The 15,237-nt window shown below is 48.6% G+C and overlaps 2 non-coding genes and 1 pseudogene across 2 annotated transcripts; all 3 read right to left on the bottom strand.

Annotated features, from left to right (window-relative positions):
• Positions 1-4,221: 4,221 nt before the first annotated feature.
• TRNAI-AAU (transfer RNA isoleucine (anticodon AAU)) lies at positions 4,222-4,295 on the bottom strand. The gene has a single exon. It is a non-coding gene; the product is annotated as a tRNA-Ile (tRNA).
• Positions 4,296-4,402: 107 nt separating this feature from the next.
• TRNAM-CAU (transfer RNA methionine (anticodon CAU)) lies at positions 4,403-4,474 on the bottom strand. Its single transcript has one exon. It is a non-coding gene; the product is annotated as a tRNA-Met (tRNA).
• Positions 4,475-7,258: 2,784 nt separating this feature from the next.
• LOC141928539 (olfactory receptor 5AP2-like) lies at positions 7,259-15,034 on the bottom strand (annotated as a pseudogene).
• Positions 15,035-15,237: the final 203 nt, after the last annotated feature.

Raw genomic sequence — 15,237 nt, 5'->3', positions numbered from 1 at the left:
CTAATTAGGAGAAAGTGCTTCCATTCTTTGTGGAGGTGTTTCCTAAGCTGGAGACCTCATGAACCTGATTCAACAGGTGCTAAAATATCTTCCTGACCAAGAAGAAAAAAATGCTGGAGAGTACAATATTCTTTGGGACAAGTTTTTGTGCAGAATATTAAAATGATGCTCAGGTAATCCTACTTTATAGATTCCTCTTGAACAGTATTGCAGATTATCTGTTCTCCCCCCCCCCCCCCCCCCCCCCCCCCCAACTAGGTGTAAGGCTGTTGTGACTTAAGGAAAAATGGTGTGGTCACAGCACGTGGCAGTCAGGAGAGGCTGCTCCAGTGTGGGCTCTGCAGGGACTGCAGTTCCTTCAGGGAATACCTACTTGGTCTGGCAGGGGCCTCTCTGGGTGTCTGCTGCAGTGTGGTCCTCCCCACAGGCTGCCCAGGACAACCTCGGTCAGGGTGTGCCGCACAGCCTGCGGGGGAATCTGCTCCAGGGCCACGAGTATCTCCTGCCACTCTTTCTGCTCTGTTTGGTGTTAGTGGGATTGTTTCTTGCATATTTCTTTTCCTCACTCTGGGCAGCATTTTGTCCTTTCTTAAATACGTTTTTACGGAGGTGCCACCAGCTTTGTTGATTGCTCAGCTGGGGCCACCCCTGCAGCACCAGCCCCCTCCAACCTTGCCATGTGAACCTGATACACCCTTCTGTGGAGATCAGAATTTTTTCAAGGGTGGGAGTTGGAAATGGGAATAAAGTAGCTCATGGCTTGCAGTACCACACCTTGAAACTGTGCTGTAGGGAAGGTATTCGAATGAGATCACTTACTGTAAGAAAATGCACCTTTCTGCCCCCCCCCCCCCGACCCAAACCCCAAACTACCACACCAACTGGGAAGCTGTAAGTTGAATTTGCCGCTGAAAAAGAGCAGCTTGAAGGGCTGCTTTTTCTCTTCAAAGAATTGTTGTGGGTACTTTTTGGCCATAGAACAGGAGTGAGCAGATGAGATGCAGCTGAAACCTCCTCTGTGCAGTATATTGACCTTTCTTGAGAATAAAAGTACTTAACAAACATGGGTTTTGCCGGTATGCTCACTGCCTCTTCTCTCTCTAACCAGTTCCATACCTGCATTTCTTTTATTTATCTCGCTGCAGCTTGGGATACCTCATATGTTACATCTACCCCCCCCCCCCTTCAAGCCCCCACTGCACTTTCCATCTGCAGAGCAGTGCTCTGTCCTCCCTGATGCCCAGTTTCGCTGGCAGGCTGTCCTGCTCTCCTTTCCCTGCGGCGTAGCTGGATGGAAGTGCTCAGTGCATGTTTTTATTTCCTTGTCCTTCAAAACGGCAGCAGCTGGTGAGGTACCCCTGGAGCTTTTGAGCTTTTGGAGCCCCTCGATTGAAGGGATTCTCCACTGTGGCACCACGGTGGGCACGTTGGGCTGCCCCCCTGCCCTGCCTGCATGCCAGTGCAAGCAGTGTGGGCAATAAAGAGGAGGGACTGGAGATGTGTGTGTGGCCACGTGCCTGGAGTGTTGTGATGGAGGGACACAGGCTGTCTGGGAAGGACAGGCCAGGAAGACAAGGAGGGGGAGTTGTCCTTTATGTGAGGCAGCAGCTGGAGTGCCTGGAGCTCTGCCTGGGGGTGGGTGAGCAGCCCCCCGAGAGCTTATGGGTCAGGATGAAAGAGGTGGCCAGTGTGGGTGACATTGCAGTAGGTGTCTGCTATAGGCCACCTGACCAGGAAGAACAGGTGGAAGAGGCTGCCTGCAGACAGTTGGAAGCGGCCTCACATCCACAGACCCTGGTCCTCATGGGGGAGTTCAACCAGCCTGATAGGTGCTAGTGGGACATCCCAGCAGGGTGTAAACAGTCCAGGAGGTTCCTGGGCAGCATTGATAACAACTTCCTGAGCCAAGTGGTAGGGAAGCCAATGAGGGGAGGAGCTCTGCTGGACCTCATACTTACCAACGAGGAAGGGCTCACTGGGGATGTGAAGGTCAAAGGCAGCCTTGGCTGCAGCGACCATGAGGTGGTAGAGTTCAGAGTCTTGAGGGGAAGTAGCTGGGCAAAACTCGAGATCACAATGCTGGATTTCAGGAGTGTAGAGTTTGGCCTCTTTAGGGATCTGCTTGATACAGTCCCATTGGTAAGGCCCTGGAGGGAAGAGGGGCCCAAGAAAGGAGGTTGATATTCAAGGATCACCTTCATGCTTGAGTGGTCCATCCTGACACACCTGAGCTGCCTCCGATGCCTGAGCTCTGACTGCATCCCTGACACCCCCTCTTAGAGCCACGTTCCCATGTCTGACCCCCACGCCCATGTCTGGCCCCTCTCACAACCTCATCCTTTTCTCCAGGCCCTGCAGAGCTGAAGATGCTCCTGTGGGGTTGCAGCGGGGCACAGCAGCTGAGGTGCAGCACCTTGGGGCAGGGGCTGTTGCCCACAGCACCTCAGCCTCAGGGTCCTGGTGTACCAGGGGTTGAGGTGGCACCAGCCCTGGCGGTGCTGGGGCTGTGGGTCCCCTGAGGCTGGTGCAAGGAGCACTCTGGAAGGGACAGGGCAGGATGTGGGATTGCATGGGGGGTGTCAGGGTCAGCCAGGCTGGAGAGGAGCAAGAGAAGCTTCTCCTGCCCTTACCAGCTAATGCTGGTCTTTCCTGCTTGGTTCCCTCCCACAAGTGTGAGGAGAGGGAGCGATCAGACCGGGCTTTGTTGCAGGAAGAATTGTGATGGGGAAGGCGAACTCTTCCTGTTGGAAGGGTGTCTGTGGGGTGGCTCTTGCAGGGCATCCTCCGTGGGTGCATCCCTCAGGGCTGGTGGATGCAGGCAGCCTCCCCTCCCATGAGACAACATTAGGTTGTGTGTTTAAAGGCTCATCTCCATGAATGAAAAGGAGCAGAGGAATGAGAGGTGGAGGAACCCTGGGAACCTCCACAGTGCCAGGGATTCCCCGACCTGGCTGCTCCCAGGGCCGTCCTTGGGCCAGGAGGTGGCACCCATCACAACAGGCAACTGGGGCAGCTCTCTGGATCACCTCTCAGACTGGGGGGGGTGACTGCCTTGGGGTGAGGGACACATTATGGGATGGAGGGGAAGAGCATTTTGGGATTGTACAAGATTTACGGGATGTTCAGGGTGGGGAAAAGGAGGGACCAAAGTGGTTTGGGGAGCCACAAATATAGGAAAATAGAGGGATAAGGATATGAAAGGGGCTGTGTATCACCTGTCTAACTACCCACCTACCAGTTTGGGGTGTATGTGCCTCCTGGGGATACACGCTCAGCCTTGCTGCTGACTGAAGCTGGAGCCACGGCAGCCTCGGCCGTGTCGGGCTGCTGGATTTGGCAGCACCTAACAGAGCATCCCCCAGGTGTTACACAAAATGTGCTGGTACAGGCTCACAGCAACAAAGAACTACTAGCAGTGTCTGTAGCTGGTGGCATACATTGACTCTAACAATAAATGTTTATTATGGGCAAAACTAAAGGGAGAGAGAGAGACGAAGGAGGGGAAAGGGAAACCTCTCAGCAGAGGCCAACTGGCGTGAGGAGCACTGAGCTCCCAGGTGAGCAGCAACCTTGATCTCCCCGCCAGTGCAGCAAGCTATGGTGAGGATGATGGTAATGATGTATTTTCCATATTTTGCTTGGTTGCATTTGTGATGCTATTAGGGTGCTCAACCAGGTGCACGAGTTGCACACTGGCTGGTCGCTGACTTTCTGTGCAAGGCTGTTTTTTGACAATTCGTCACTATTCAAATGGGCGCAGTTGGCTGTAGCAAGCAGGGAAGTTTGTCCTTGAATACAAACGAAAACCTTCAAAAGAAGGGGTAGGGAACACACTGGGGGAGACTAGAGGGTGAAGCTCTCCCAGGGGACCATCCCCCAGGGTTGAGAGGTGTGGGGGCACCTCTTAGTACAGGTAGGGAGGGCATGTACGTGTACCTCTAAACCAGCAGTGCAGAAGCACATGGAAGGGAGCAGAGTGGTGCAGTGGAAGCATGCTGGGCTTGTAACTCAGAGGGTGATCCATCTTTTCTGCCAGTCAGCAACACTTCTTTTTATCCTCTTGGTTGGTTTTTTTTTGGCCTGCTTCCTTGGACGCGCCCGGGTTGCACGGCTCCGGCGAGGGCCCTGCGGGGATCGCTGCCTGGCGCTGGGCAAGACAAAAGGGAGGAGCGGAGGGGAAGACGGAAAGAAAGTGGAAAAAAAGAAAAGGAGATGCATTTCTGGCCCGTACGGGGATCGAACCCGCGACCTTGGCGTTATTAGCACCACGCTCTAACCGACTGAGCTAACCGGCCGCTCTGCGCCCGTACCCCCCGCGCCGCGCACAAGTGCCGCTCCAAAGGGGCGGGGCCGCCCTGAGGCCGCGGGGAAAAGGTGCGGGGCGGGCGGGCAGCAAAAGCGCTAGCAGAGGATGGTTTCGATCCATCGACCTCTGGGTTATGGGCCCAGCACGCTTCCGCTGCGCCACTCTGCTGAACTGCTATACCATATCCCGATACCGCCCCTCATCCCGCCTCCCGCCCCGGCCGGGGGATGCCCCGGGGGGTCCTGCCCGCGCCCCGGCCCGGGGGATGCGGCCCCGCGGGGGTGCCGAGGGGCTGGGGAGCAGCGGCGGGACCCGCATCCCCTGGGAGGGGCCGCTAACAGCGCTGCTGGCCCCCAGGCTGGGTGACGAACGAACACGCTGCGGCGCGCGGCTGTCCCAGGCGCTGGAGGAACTTTGACCTTCTTCCAGGCACTGGAGATGAAGTCCCCCACCGTGTGGCTGAAAGCTGGACAGAAAAAAAGCCCATCTGGGATGTTATATTTCTTGGCCAGCGGGGTAGGAACTGCCATTCACCTGTTGGCTACAGAACCGCAGAATCACAGAATCGTTCCGGTTGGAAAAGACCCTGAAGCTCCTCCAGCCCCACCATGAACCTCACCCTGACCGTTCCCAACTCCACCAGATCCCTCAGCGCTGGGTCAACCCGACTCTTCAACCCCTCCAGGGATGGGGACTCCCCCCCTGCCCTGGGCAGCCCATTCCAACGCCCAACAACCCCTTCTGCAAAGAAATCCTTCCTAAGAGCCAGTCTGACCCTGCCCTGGCGCAGCTTGAGGCCATTCCCTCTTGTCCTGCCGCTGGTTCCTTGGCTCAAGAGACTCATCCCCCCTCTCTGCACCCTCCTTTCAGGGAGTTGCAGAGGGCCAGGAGGTCTCCCCTCAGCCTCCTCTTCTCCAGACTAAACCCCCTGCCTATACACAGGATTTTGGGAAAACAGGCAAGTATACTGTGGGGAATGTAAAAGAATGAATGTGGGTGTATTTTTGCACAAGTTTCTCAGAAATTTGGGGGCCTGGTTTGCAAAACTGCTGGCAGTTGAGAGATTTAAATATTTCTGGAAAGAAACAAAAGAGAACATAAAGCCTGGGACCTGGGCTCCTCAGCACATCACACACCTCATACTGCATCAGTGTATTCACACCAGCTCCACGGGAGCAAGACTCAGGCGCAAGAGGAGGACACCCTGTCAGCGCTGGGGTTTGGCTCCTCATTTTGGAGGAGAAGTTGAGGCTGTCACACACATGCTTACCCGGCACGGAGCCTGTTTGGCCTTGTGGTGGGTTTCTGGCAACAACTGCCTGTCTTCCTCCCTCTTCATTCCCACAGCCCGTTTCCAGTGGGTGCAAGGAAGTGAGGTGGACCTCTTGGGGGTTGGTGTTATGCCACAGCAGTGGGATACAGATTTTTTGGCTAAGCCCTTTTTTCTTCTTGTGACCTGGGATAACAGTCCCCAAGGACTGACGACCCTCTCAAGAGGTTCCCATCTTGTAGCACACCTCTGCTTCAGGCATCTTGTTGGATTTTATTGGCAGACGACTGCTAGCATCCAGTCAGCGGTGTAACAGCCCAACCTCATGGTGCTGACAAAGTCAGGCCTGTCACAAGCCAACCTGGTGGCTTGGTCCTGCCTGCTTAAGCCATGTGGGTGTGCAGGACCTGCTAGGGCACAGGGACAAGCAACAGCAACGCACCATCCCACAAGTGCTTTGCCTTGATCCCCCAAGGAGGTCAGCCAAGCACCCAACAAGGGCTTGATAGAGGTATTAGCTAGTCTAGCTCATGAGGCACTTGCTGCCTCTGTGGTGAGGGTTTGACCTTGTGCCATGGGGGTACTGAGGTGCCATGCTCAGAGAAAGGGACCTCTCATGTTTAAGCCATGTTTGACTCCAAGAACTGGGCTGCTGCAGAAGATGCAGATGGCATATAAGGACATACTTTTTGACCTTGAAGACAGCCAAGCAGTGGAGCAGGTCATGCAGGGAGGTTGTGCAGCCTCTGTCATTGGAATTTTTCAAGACTCAGTTGTATGAAGCCCAGAACAATGTCGTCACCCCCAACAGCTGACCTTGTTTTGAGGATGAAGTGGGACTAGAGATCTCCTGGGGTTCTCCCACAGTGTTGTTCTGTCTCAAGAGCTGTGTCAGTATGCTCTGCTCACCTGTGGCATCTGCAAGAACCTGCCTGCTCCTGCAGCCCTTGCCCATACCTTTCCCTTGGAGCTGCAGAGCTTGCCCTGCCTCTTCCCCATGGAAAACCCCACATTCCCCATTCCTCCACACTTCTCCCACTTGCTGGATTGGCAGCCCTCAGCTTAAATTTGAGTCACCATATAGCAGATATTTACAATTTTTGCTTTTCAAGACTGACAGGAGATGGGCACACAACATGGAAAAACACTTGGTGAAGTGAAAGGACCTGTGTTTCCTGTTTAAAATGTGGGAAATTTCCCAAATGTCCATAATTTCATGTATATTCTCCGTTCTCCAACCCATTCCCTTCCCAAAAGCCCCTCCCAGTTCCATACCTAAAATTCACTTCTCCCCAAATGTCCCTGCTCAATGTTCTGGCCGCTTGACACGTCCTGACACACACTTACCTATGCAGCCCCTCAAAAGATGATTCTCCTAAGTTTTCTTTTTTTTTCCCAGTCTGGGGCTTTTCCTAGCACTCCCTCCCCTCCTTTCACACTGTTGAGGTGCATTAGAAAGAGCCCAGGCAACACAGAGGCAAGGACACAGCAAATGGGTATGTACTCACATTTCCAGCCCAGGTGGTCCACCGACCAGAAGTCCCTCACCCCCCTGCAGTGCCTTCCCTTTGGTAGCGGGTGGCTTTTTCCCATGGCACAGCCTCATGGCCCAGGGAAACCCTTCTTGTCAAGGAGTCCTTTTTAAGGCAAGTCTTCCTGGAGGTGCCTCATGTTTTATCACTTCACTGCTGCATCTTGAAATGTTGTTTTCTCTCATACCCATGTTCTCTCATACCCACTGCATGAGTCGGTCTGGAGTTGTACCTCTCAGATATGGTTTTGAGCTGTTCTTGAGTGATTCTTCCTGGTACTGTTTGCAAAGAGTTGGAAATAGCAATACTCACTTCTGATTGTAGGATCACCTTGGAGATATTTGAAAGCCATCTGGGCTTGATTCTGGGCAACTGGATTTAGGTGGCCCTGCTTGAGCAGGGGGGGCTGGACAAGGTGACCTCCAGAGGTCCCTCCCAACCTCAACAATTCTGTGATTCTGTGACATCATGCAGTTGGATCCCTAACCACCCCACACAGCCAGAGATGTATCACGCTCATCTCTCCAGAAAACTAACAGATAGAGGGCCATGTACCCTGGACCCAGTTTCCTGACACTCTCCTGGTATGGCAGCTGGAGGTCTTTTGGGTGCACTGCTGTGCACATCCCTTAACTAAGCTGCATTATAGGTGTGACTTGAAACATCCTTGGCTGCCTGCAGTCCCCAGGGTTATCTGTTACATTTGGATTGGCGAATATAACCAAAATAAGATGTAGGACATTTCCAGCAGCACTAGTTATCTGTGTTCAAGCAGCCAAAGTAAACTCCTCTCAGTTGTTCACTCCTTAAAAGTTGCTGATTGTATTGACTAGATGTCATAAAGTCTGATGGGCCTGTCGTTGCTGACTTACATATACCTACAGTTGGATGTCATAATCTTGAACTGAATCCCATTCCTATATCCAGTCAACTGAATCCCTCTCTTTACTATCTGGTTAGAGGAACTGATTACCATGGGATGAACTATATCAATATGCCAACAATCTGTTGGCATATTTTTCCTGAAAATATGCACAACTTTTTTTTCTGACTTTGCTGGAATTTTGTTACGAGTTAGGTTTATGTATGCTGGAGTCACGTGTTTTATTCAGTGATTTATTTTAGATATACTTGAAAGCTCACCATTGTGCAGAAGAAGGGAAAAAGGCTTAAACATTTTATAGTTAATGTACAGATTTTATGGCTTATTTCTGTAGTCTCTGTAATATTTTGAACAGTTACATTAAATATATTCATTTATTCATTATACAGATTATGTACATTACTCAGTATTTTCCAACAAAAGCTGAATTGTCTAAACCCCTCACCTACTTTGAGCAATGCATTAATTCTTTGATTTTTAACCTTCAAGTGTGACCAATTTTCAGAAAATCAGTGAGTCTATCTAGGCAGAGGCACCTTGCTGAAGAATTGTCTTCTCCCAAGTGTCTTCCTCAGACACTTACATGAGTAGAAGTAAAGTTAACAATAATTATGTTAAAATTGAAATTTAAAATAAAGTTTAAATAACAAAGTGTGAGTCTCCATTTGAAAGTAATGGGAGGAGGAAAACACCCTTTGCTAGATGCCTTGTTTGACTTATTAATCAAGTCTGTCTTGATGGAGAGGAAGGAACCCCAAACCAGATCTGACCATTTGTTTTAGACATCTCTCAGAGGATGGATATATCACCTTCTGAAGACAGCTATCTCTTTTTATTATCAGGCATGTAGTAGCAGCATGTCATTTGGGTAAGAAGTCTATAGTTGAACAGATAAATACAGGTGAAATTAATCCTGCTTGAACTACAGCTCTTCAGAAAATTAGAAATTCACTGTGACGTTTCCAAAACTAATTTTTGAAATGTGTCCTGGACCCACACTGAACAAAGTGTTTTGTGCAAGGTAAGGAAACCTGGTAACAAGTCAAAGAGACATTCACCATACCTAACTTCAGACATTTGTAATCCAGTGGTTTAATTGTTGTTGGCCTATCTAGTGACTTTTAAAATGCTCTGGAGCATCCAAGATATCTGCTTAAGACTGGCAAATATGATAGTGATCCACAGGAGATCTGTCCTTCTGGAACAACACTGGAGACCAGCCAAGATGCTCCTGGGTGTCTCAAAGGGCGCTAAAGGCCTATGTTTGTCAATGGTTTGAGTTCTGGATTTCTACATCTGAGCTTTTGTCGTGGTTTGAACTTGGCCGGTAGCCAATCACCATGTGGCCAGTCATTTACTCCCCCCCGCCCCAGTGAAATAGGGGAGGGACAAAAAAAAAAAAAAAGACATTCATAGGTTGAATAAAAAAAAATTAGCAATAGTAACAAAACAACAGTAACAATAATAAGTCCAAACAGGTAATATACAGTAGCTGCTCACCGACCAGTGACTGGTACGCAGCCCACCCCCAGCAGTGATCCCGGCACCAGAAGTCCTGCGGGAAAGCGAAACCGAAATGACAGAGCATGACGTCACATGGTATGGAATACTCCAAGGACCCAGCTGTGCTTCCTCTCAGCCCAAGGAAAGTTAACTCTATCCTGGCTGAAACCAGGACAGCTTTGCATAGAGTTACTTGCCCTATAATCAAAGGAGAGGAACAGCCACTTCTAAGGTGTAATTCGTCATAGCCTCAAAAGTTCAAAATGTGCAGATAAATCACAATATAGAAATGCCTTTTTTCCATTTAGTGAGTATGTTGGGAAACTAGGTGACTAACACACATGCAGAGTTTATCATGCAGATGTCTAAGTCTTAATGGATATCCATTATAGTAAATAAAGGGATACAGACATTTCTGGGCCTGGCTAATTTGGCCTGTTGTAGGTATAGTCTATGGGACAGCTCGATGTGTATTCTTGAGTTTGGAGCTCTAATTAATTTCCTAAACTTAGCCAAGGCATGAGAAAGCGTTTCCTGGCTCGTACAGCTTTGTGATACCTACTCTTTCCTATATTTGCTAATCCTCTCTCCAGCTGTTCTCTCCCCCAGACCCCAGGGATGCTTCCCATTAGCCATTTCTTGCTCTGCTAACTGCTTTCAAAAGCTATATTTCCTTACTGTGATGGACACTCCGTTCCTATGTTGTCTCTTCTCCACTGCTTATTGCACTGCTAGGCAGTTCACTGAAGTGTGAAGCTTTGCTAATCCCTATTTATTTTCTTTTTTTTAACCATGTTAAATCACAGAATCACAGAATTGTCTAGGTTGGAAAAGACCTAGAAGATCATCCAATCCAACCATTGACCTAACACTGACAGTTCACAACTACACCATATCTCTAAGCGCTGTCAACTTTACTCTTAAACCCCTCCAGGGATGGGGACTCCACCACCTCCCTGGGCAGCCCATTCCAACGCCCAACAACCCCTTCTGGAAAGAAATGCTTCCTAATATCCAGTCTAAACCTTCCCTGGTGCAATTTGAGGCCATTACCTCTTGTCCTATCACTTGTTACTTGGTTAAAGAGACTCATCCCCAGCTCTCTGCACCCTCCTTTCAGGTAGCTGTAGAGGGCCATGAGGTCTCCCCTCAGCCTCCTCTTCTCCAGACTAAACAACTCCAGTTCCCTCAGCCGCTCCTCATAAGACATGTGCTTATGGAACACACAGAGCAATCAAAATTCCATAACCTACAGAAGATTTCTAAACAGGTCTTCCTATTTCCTAATTGTTATCAAGGAGAATAAAACTATACATGCAAAATTAACTAATTTCAGGTTGGTAAAGATGGCCCCTTTCCATTTATCTCCTCATCTCTTCACTGAATGTCAACAGAGTGTGGATTCCTCTTTGGAAGTTGTTGAAATGTTGTTGTGGGAGTTTTGCTTTCATTTTAAGGTTCTAATTGTTGGTCCAAATATAGACAGTATTTAATTAATTTTAGACTGGATGTCTACATTGTGTGTTCTTCTGTATGAGGAAGCAGTTCTTTCGTATATTGAACTGAAACCTTCTAGAGCATGGTTTATATTATCCAAAACAAGACATCCAGAATAGATCAGATGAACCACTCTTCATCTTCAATCAAGGGAGTCCAGATAACAATTATCATGGGTGTAGGCTAAGAGTAATCCAGAAGATAACATTGATAAAGAAATGGTCTATTCGCTATAAATTGAGTTTCAACTTATTCCAAACTGAATTTCGTCTGTAGTGAGGAAAAAGAAAGCAACCAGTCAGGCAAGAAGATATCATGTGTAATAATACAGCATACGAATGACATTCATGGATTTATTTTGCTTACTTGACAGTGTTCACTACGTATTCGTGCTCTTTCTCTATACCACACAACAACTGATAGCAAGATTATTTACCCATTTTGTTTCTTTATTTATTTTTAAGATGTACAGCTATATATTTCCAAAACTTTATTCAAATTAGCTATATTCTCATGCCATGTAATTATGTCTGAACCTGTAATTCATTAAGGATTATTACCCCTTTTTTTTAAACAGAAAGCTTCCTTTGAAAGCCAGCAATTTGCTTGTCTGTTTTCACAGAGCTTTCTTTAATTTTTTGTTTCTCAGGCTGTAGATGAGAGGATTGACCAGGGAGTGAGAATGGTATAAAAACAGAGAAGACTTTCTTTGGACATATTTAGGTATTGTGATGAGGAAGTACATAGAGAGTTAATATTGACCAGTAAAAAAGAATCACCAGAATAAGATGTGATGAGCATGTGAAAAAGTCCTTTTTCCTTTAGTGACAGAAGGAATTCTCGTGGCTTTGATAATGATGTAGAGAGAGGATGAGAAGGTCAGCAGAAATAGAGTCAGTGAGCACATCCCCTGCCACAACAGGAGTGACAAGTTCTGCAACATGAGTGTCACTACGGGAGAGTTTTATCATTGGGAATGACTTACAGAAATGGTGTTCAATTTCATTAGGCCCACAGAAATCACAGAATCACAGAATCATTCAGGTTGGAAAAGACCCTTGAGATCATCGAGTCCAACCATCAGCCCTACTCTGCAAAGTTCTCCCCTACCCCACATCCCCCCACAGCTCATCCAAACAACCCTTAAACACACCCAGGGATGGGGACTCCACCCCCTCCCTGGGCAGCCTATTCCACTCTCTGACCACTCTTTCTGGGAAACATTTTTTCCTCATGTCCAGTCTGAACCTCCCCTGTTGTAGTTTAAAGCCGTTCCCTCTTGTTCTGTCACTAATTCCCTGTGAGAAGAGACCAGCACCAACCTCTCTACAATGTCCCTTTCAGGGAGCTGTAGAGAGTGATGAGGTCTCCCCTCACCTTCTCCTCCTCACACTGAACAGTCCCAGCTCCTTCAATCTCTCCTCACAGGATTTATTCTCCAGGCCCTTCCCCAGCTCGTTGCCCTCCTCTGCCCTCGCTCCAGCCCCTCGAGATCTCTCTCGTATTGAGGTGCCCAAAACTGGACACAACCCTCCAGGTGTGGCCTCACCAGTGCAGAGCACAGGGGGACTGTCACCTTCCTGCTTCTGCTGGTCACACTATTGCTGATACAAGCCAGGATGCCGTTGGCTTTCTTGGCAGGTAAATCATGGAAAGCGGCTTGGCGAGCACATCTGCCAACTCTTTCAGCACCCTTGGGTGTAAACCCCTCCAGTCCCACAGACTTGTGTTCATCCAAGTGGTGTAGCAGGTCTCTGACCACCTCCTCTTCAACTGTGCTGACCTCATTCCGCTTCCCCTCCCATCTCCCAGCTCAAGAGGCTGGGTGTCCAGGGAACAGCCAGTTCCACTGCTGAAAGACTGAGGCAAAGTAGGTGTTGAGCACCTCAGCCTTTTCCTCATCCTTAGTTACCATGGTTCCCTCTGCATCCAGTAAAGGAGGGAGATTTTCCCTAATCCTCCTTTTGCTGTTAATGAATTTATAGAAACATTTTTTATTATCCTTAACAGCTGTGCTAAGTTGAGCTCTAGCTGTGCTTTGGCTCCCCTAATGCTCTCCCTGCATAGCTTCACTACATCTTTATAGTCTTCATGAGAGACCTGGCCCCTCTTCCACAGGTCATAGATTCTCCTTTTGTTCTTGAGATCCAGCACAGGTCCCTGTTTAGCCAGGCCGGTCTCGTTCCCCGCCTGCTTGTTTTCCGGCACACGGGAACAGCCCGCTCCTGTGCCTTTAAGACTTCTCTCTTGAAGTATGTCCAGCCTTCCTGGACTCCCATATCCTTCAGGGCAACCTCCCAAGGGATTTTGTCAATCAGTCTTTTGAACAGGTCAAAGTCTGCCTGCAGAAGTCTAAGGTGACAGTTTTACTGACCCCTCTCTTTGTTTCTCCAAGGATTGAAAACTCAATCATCTCCTGATCACTGCACCCCAGACGACCTCCAACCTTTACCTCCCCCACAAGCTCTTCCCTGTTCACAAGCAGCAGGTCCAGGAGGGCACCTCCCCTGGTCGGCTCACTCACCAGCTGTGTGAGGAAGTTATCGCTCCACACATTCCAGGAACCTCCTGGATTGTTCCCTCTCTGCTGTGCTCTGATCCCAGCAGATACCCGGGAGGTTAAAGTCCCCCACAAGAACAACAGCAAGTGACCGTGAGATTTCTCCCAGCTTTTTATAGAAAAGCATCATCCACCTCACTGCTTTGGTTGGGGGGTCTATAGCAGACTCCCACAGCAAGATCTGCTTTATTGGCCCTTAACCTAATCCAAACACTCTCAACCCCGTTATCACTATACTTGATTTCTGAGTCTCTCATAGCATTCTCTACATACAGGGCCACTCCACTGCCTGTCCTTCCCTGTCTGTCCCTCCTGAAGAGCTTGTAGCCATCAATTGCAGCACTCCAGTTGTGTGAGGCATCCCACCACATGTCTGTTATAGCTACTCTGTCATAGTTCTCGTGCTGCATCATGGCTTCAAGCTCCCCCTGGTTGTTGCTCATACTGGTGCATTGGTATAGATGCACTTGAGATGAGCTCATGAATCCAGCACTTTTTTGTGAGTGTGGGCCCCATTCCCTACCAGACCCTTCTCAGGTGCTTCCATGATTTCTAAACATCTATCCCCTCTCTCAAATGAAATGGCAGAGGGAGAGCCCTCACTAGTCCACCATCCTTCAAGCCTTGGCATGCTTCCCTTGAGCTTATTCCTAACAGACCCAGTTATCTCCCTCTCCCCCCCTCATATCTAGTTTAAGGCCCTGTCAATAAGCCCTGCTAACTCCTGCCCCCAAATCCTTTTCCCCCTCTGGGACATGTGCATCCCACCTGTCCCATTTGTCGCCAGCAGACCAGGTGCCTGAGATCAGGAATGTTAGTATAGAATTAGATAGAAAACCACTTATCCAAGATGCAGCACCCAGCTGGAGACAGAGCTCGCCGTTCATATGGGAAGGATAGTGCAGGGGTTTGTACCTATCACAGGACATCACCTGTGAGGAGATAGCACTCTGAAGCTGCCAAGCAACCAAAGAAGTAGTATTGTGTAAAACATCTGTTGACTGAAATACATCTGTCTCCACCCAGACAGCTAAGCAGCATCCTTGGCAAGGTATCTGAGCTGTAGTAGATTTCCAAGCAGGCCAAACTGCCCAGGAAGAAGTACACTGGGGTGTGAAGGTGGCGATTAGCCAACATCAGCACAATGATGAAGATGTTTTCAGTTATGATCACAATGTAGATTGACAGAAATATCAGGAAGAGAAGAGAAGAGAAGAGAAGAGAAGAGAAGAGAAGAGAAGAGAAGAGAAGAGAAGAGAAGAGAAGAGAAGAGAAGAGAAGAGAAGAGAAGAGAAGAGAAGAGAAGAGAAGAGAAGAGAAGAGAAGAGAAGAGAAGAGAAGAGAAGAGAAGAGAAGAGAAGAGAAGAGAAGAGAAGAGAAGAGAAGAGAAGAGAAGAGAATCCAGTTCAAGACCATTCCCGAAGCCCTCAAAGAGGATGAACTCTGTAACAACCATTTTGTTTTTCCACTCTTGCTTTCTCATAACTTTTGTTCTAGTGATAAAACAGGAAATGTTAGCACCAGTGAAGACCTTGACAGTTAAGACTCAAATAATGAAAGTTTCTTTACAGAACAGAGAAGCAAAGAGTAAAAATGTCTTTGCATTATCAGACCTCTCACCTGATTTCTATAAATATTTCCCACATACTAAGAGTCACATTACTTGTTACTCCATGTACTGAAAAG

Source organism: Strix aluco, chromosome 12 (genome assembly GCF_031877795.1).
Source record: "Strix aluco isolate bStrAlu1 chromosome 12, bStrAlu1.hap1, whole genome shotgun sequence".
In the NCBI taxonomy this organism is placed as follows: Eukaryota; Metazoa; Chordata; class Aves; order Strigiformes; family Strigidae; genus Strix; species Strix aluco.
The sequence above is the reverse complement of the archived record's forward strand: the minus strand, read 5'-3'. Positions and strand labels throughout refer to the sequence as shown.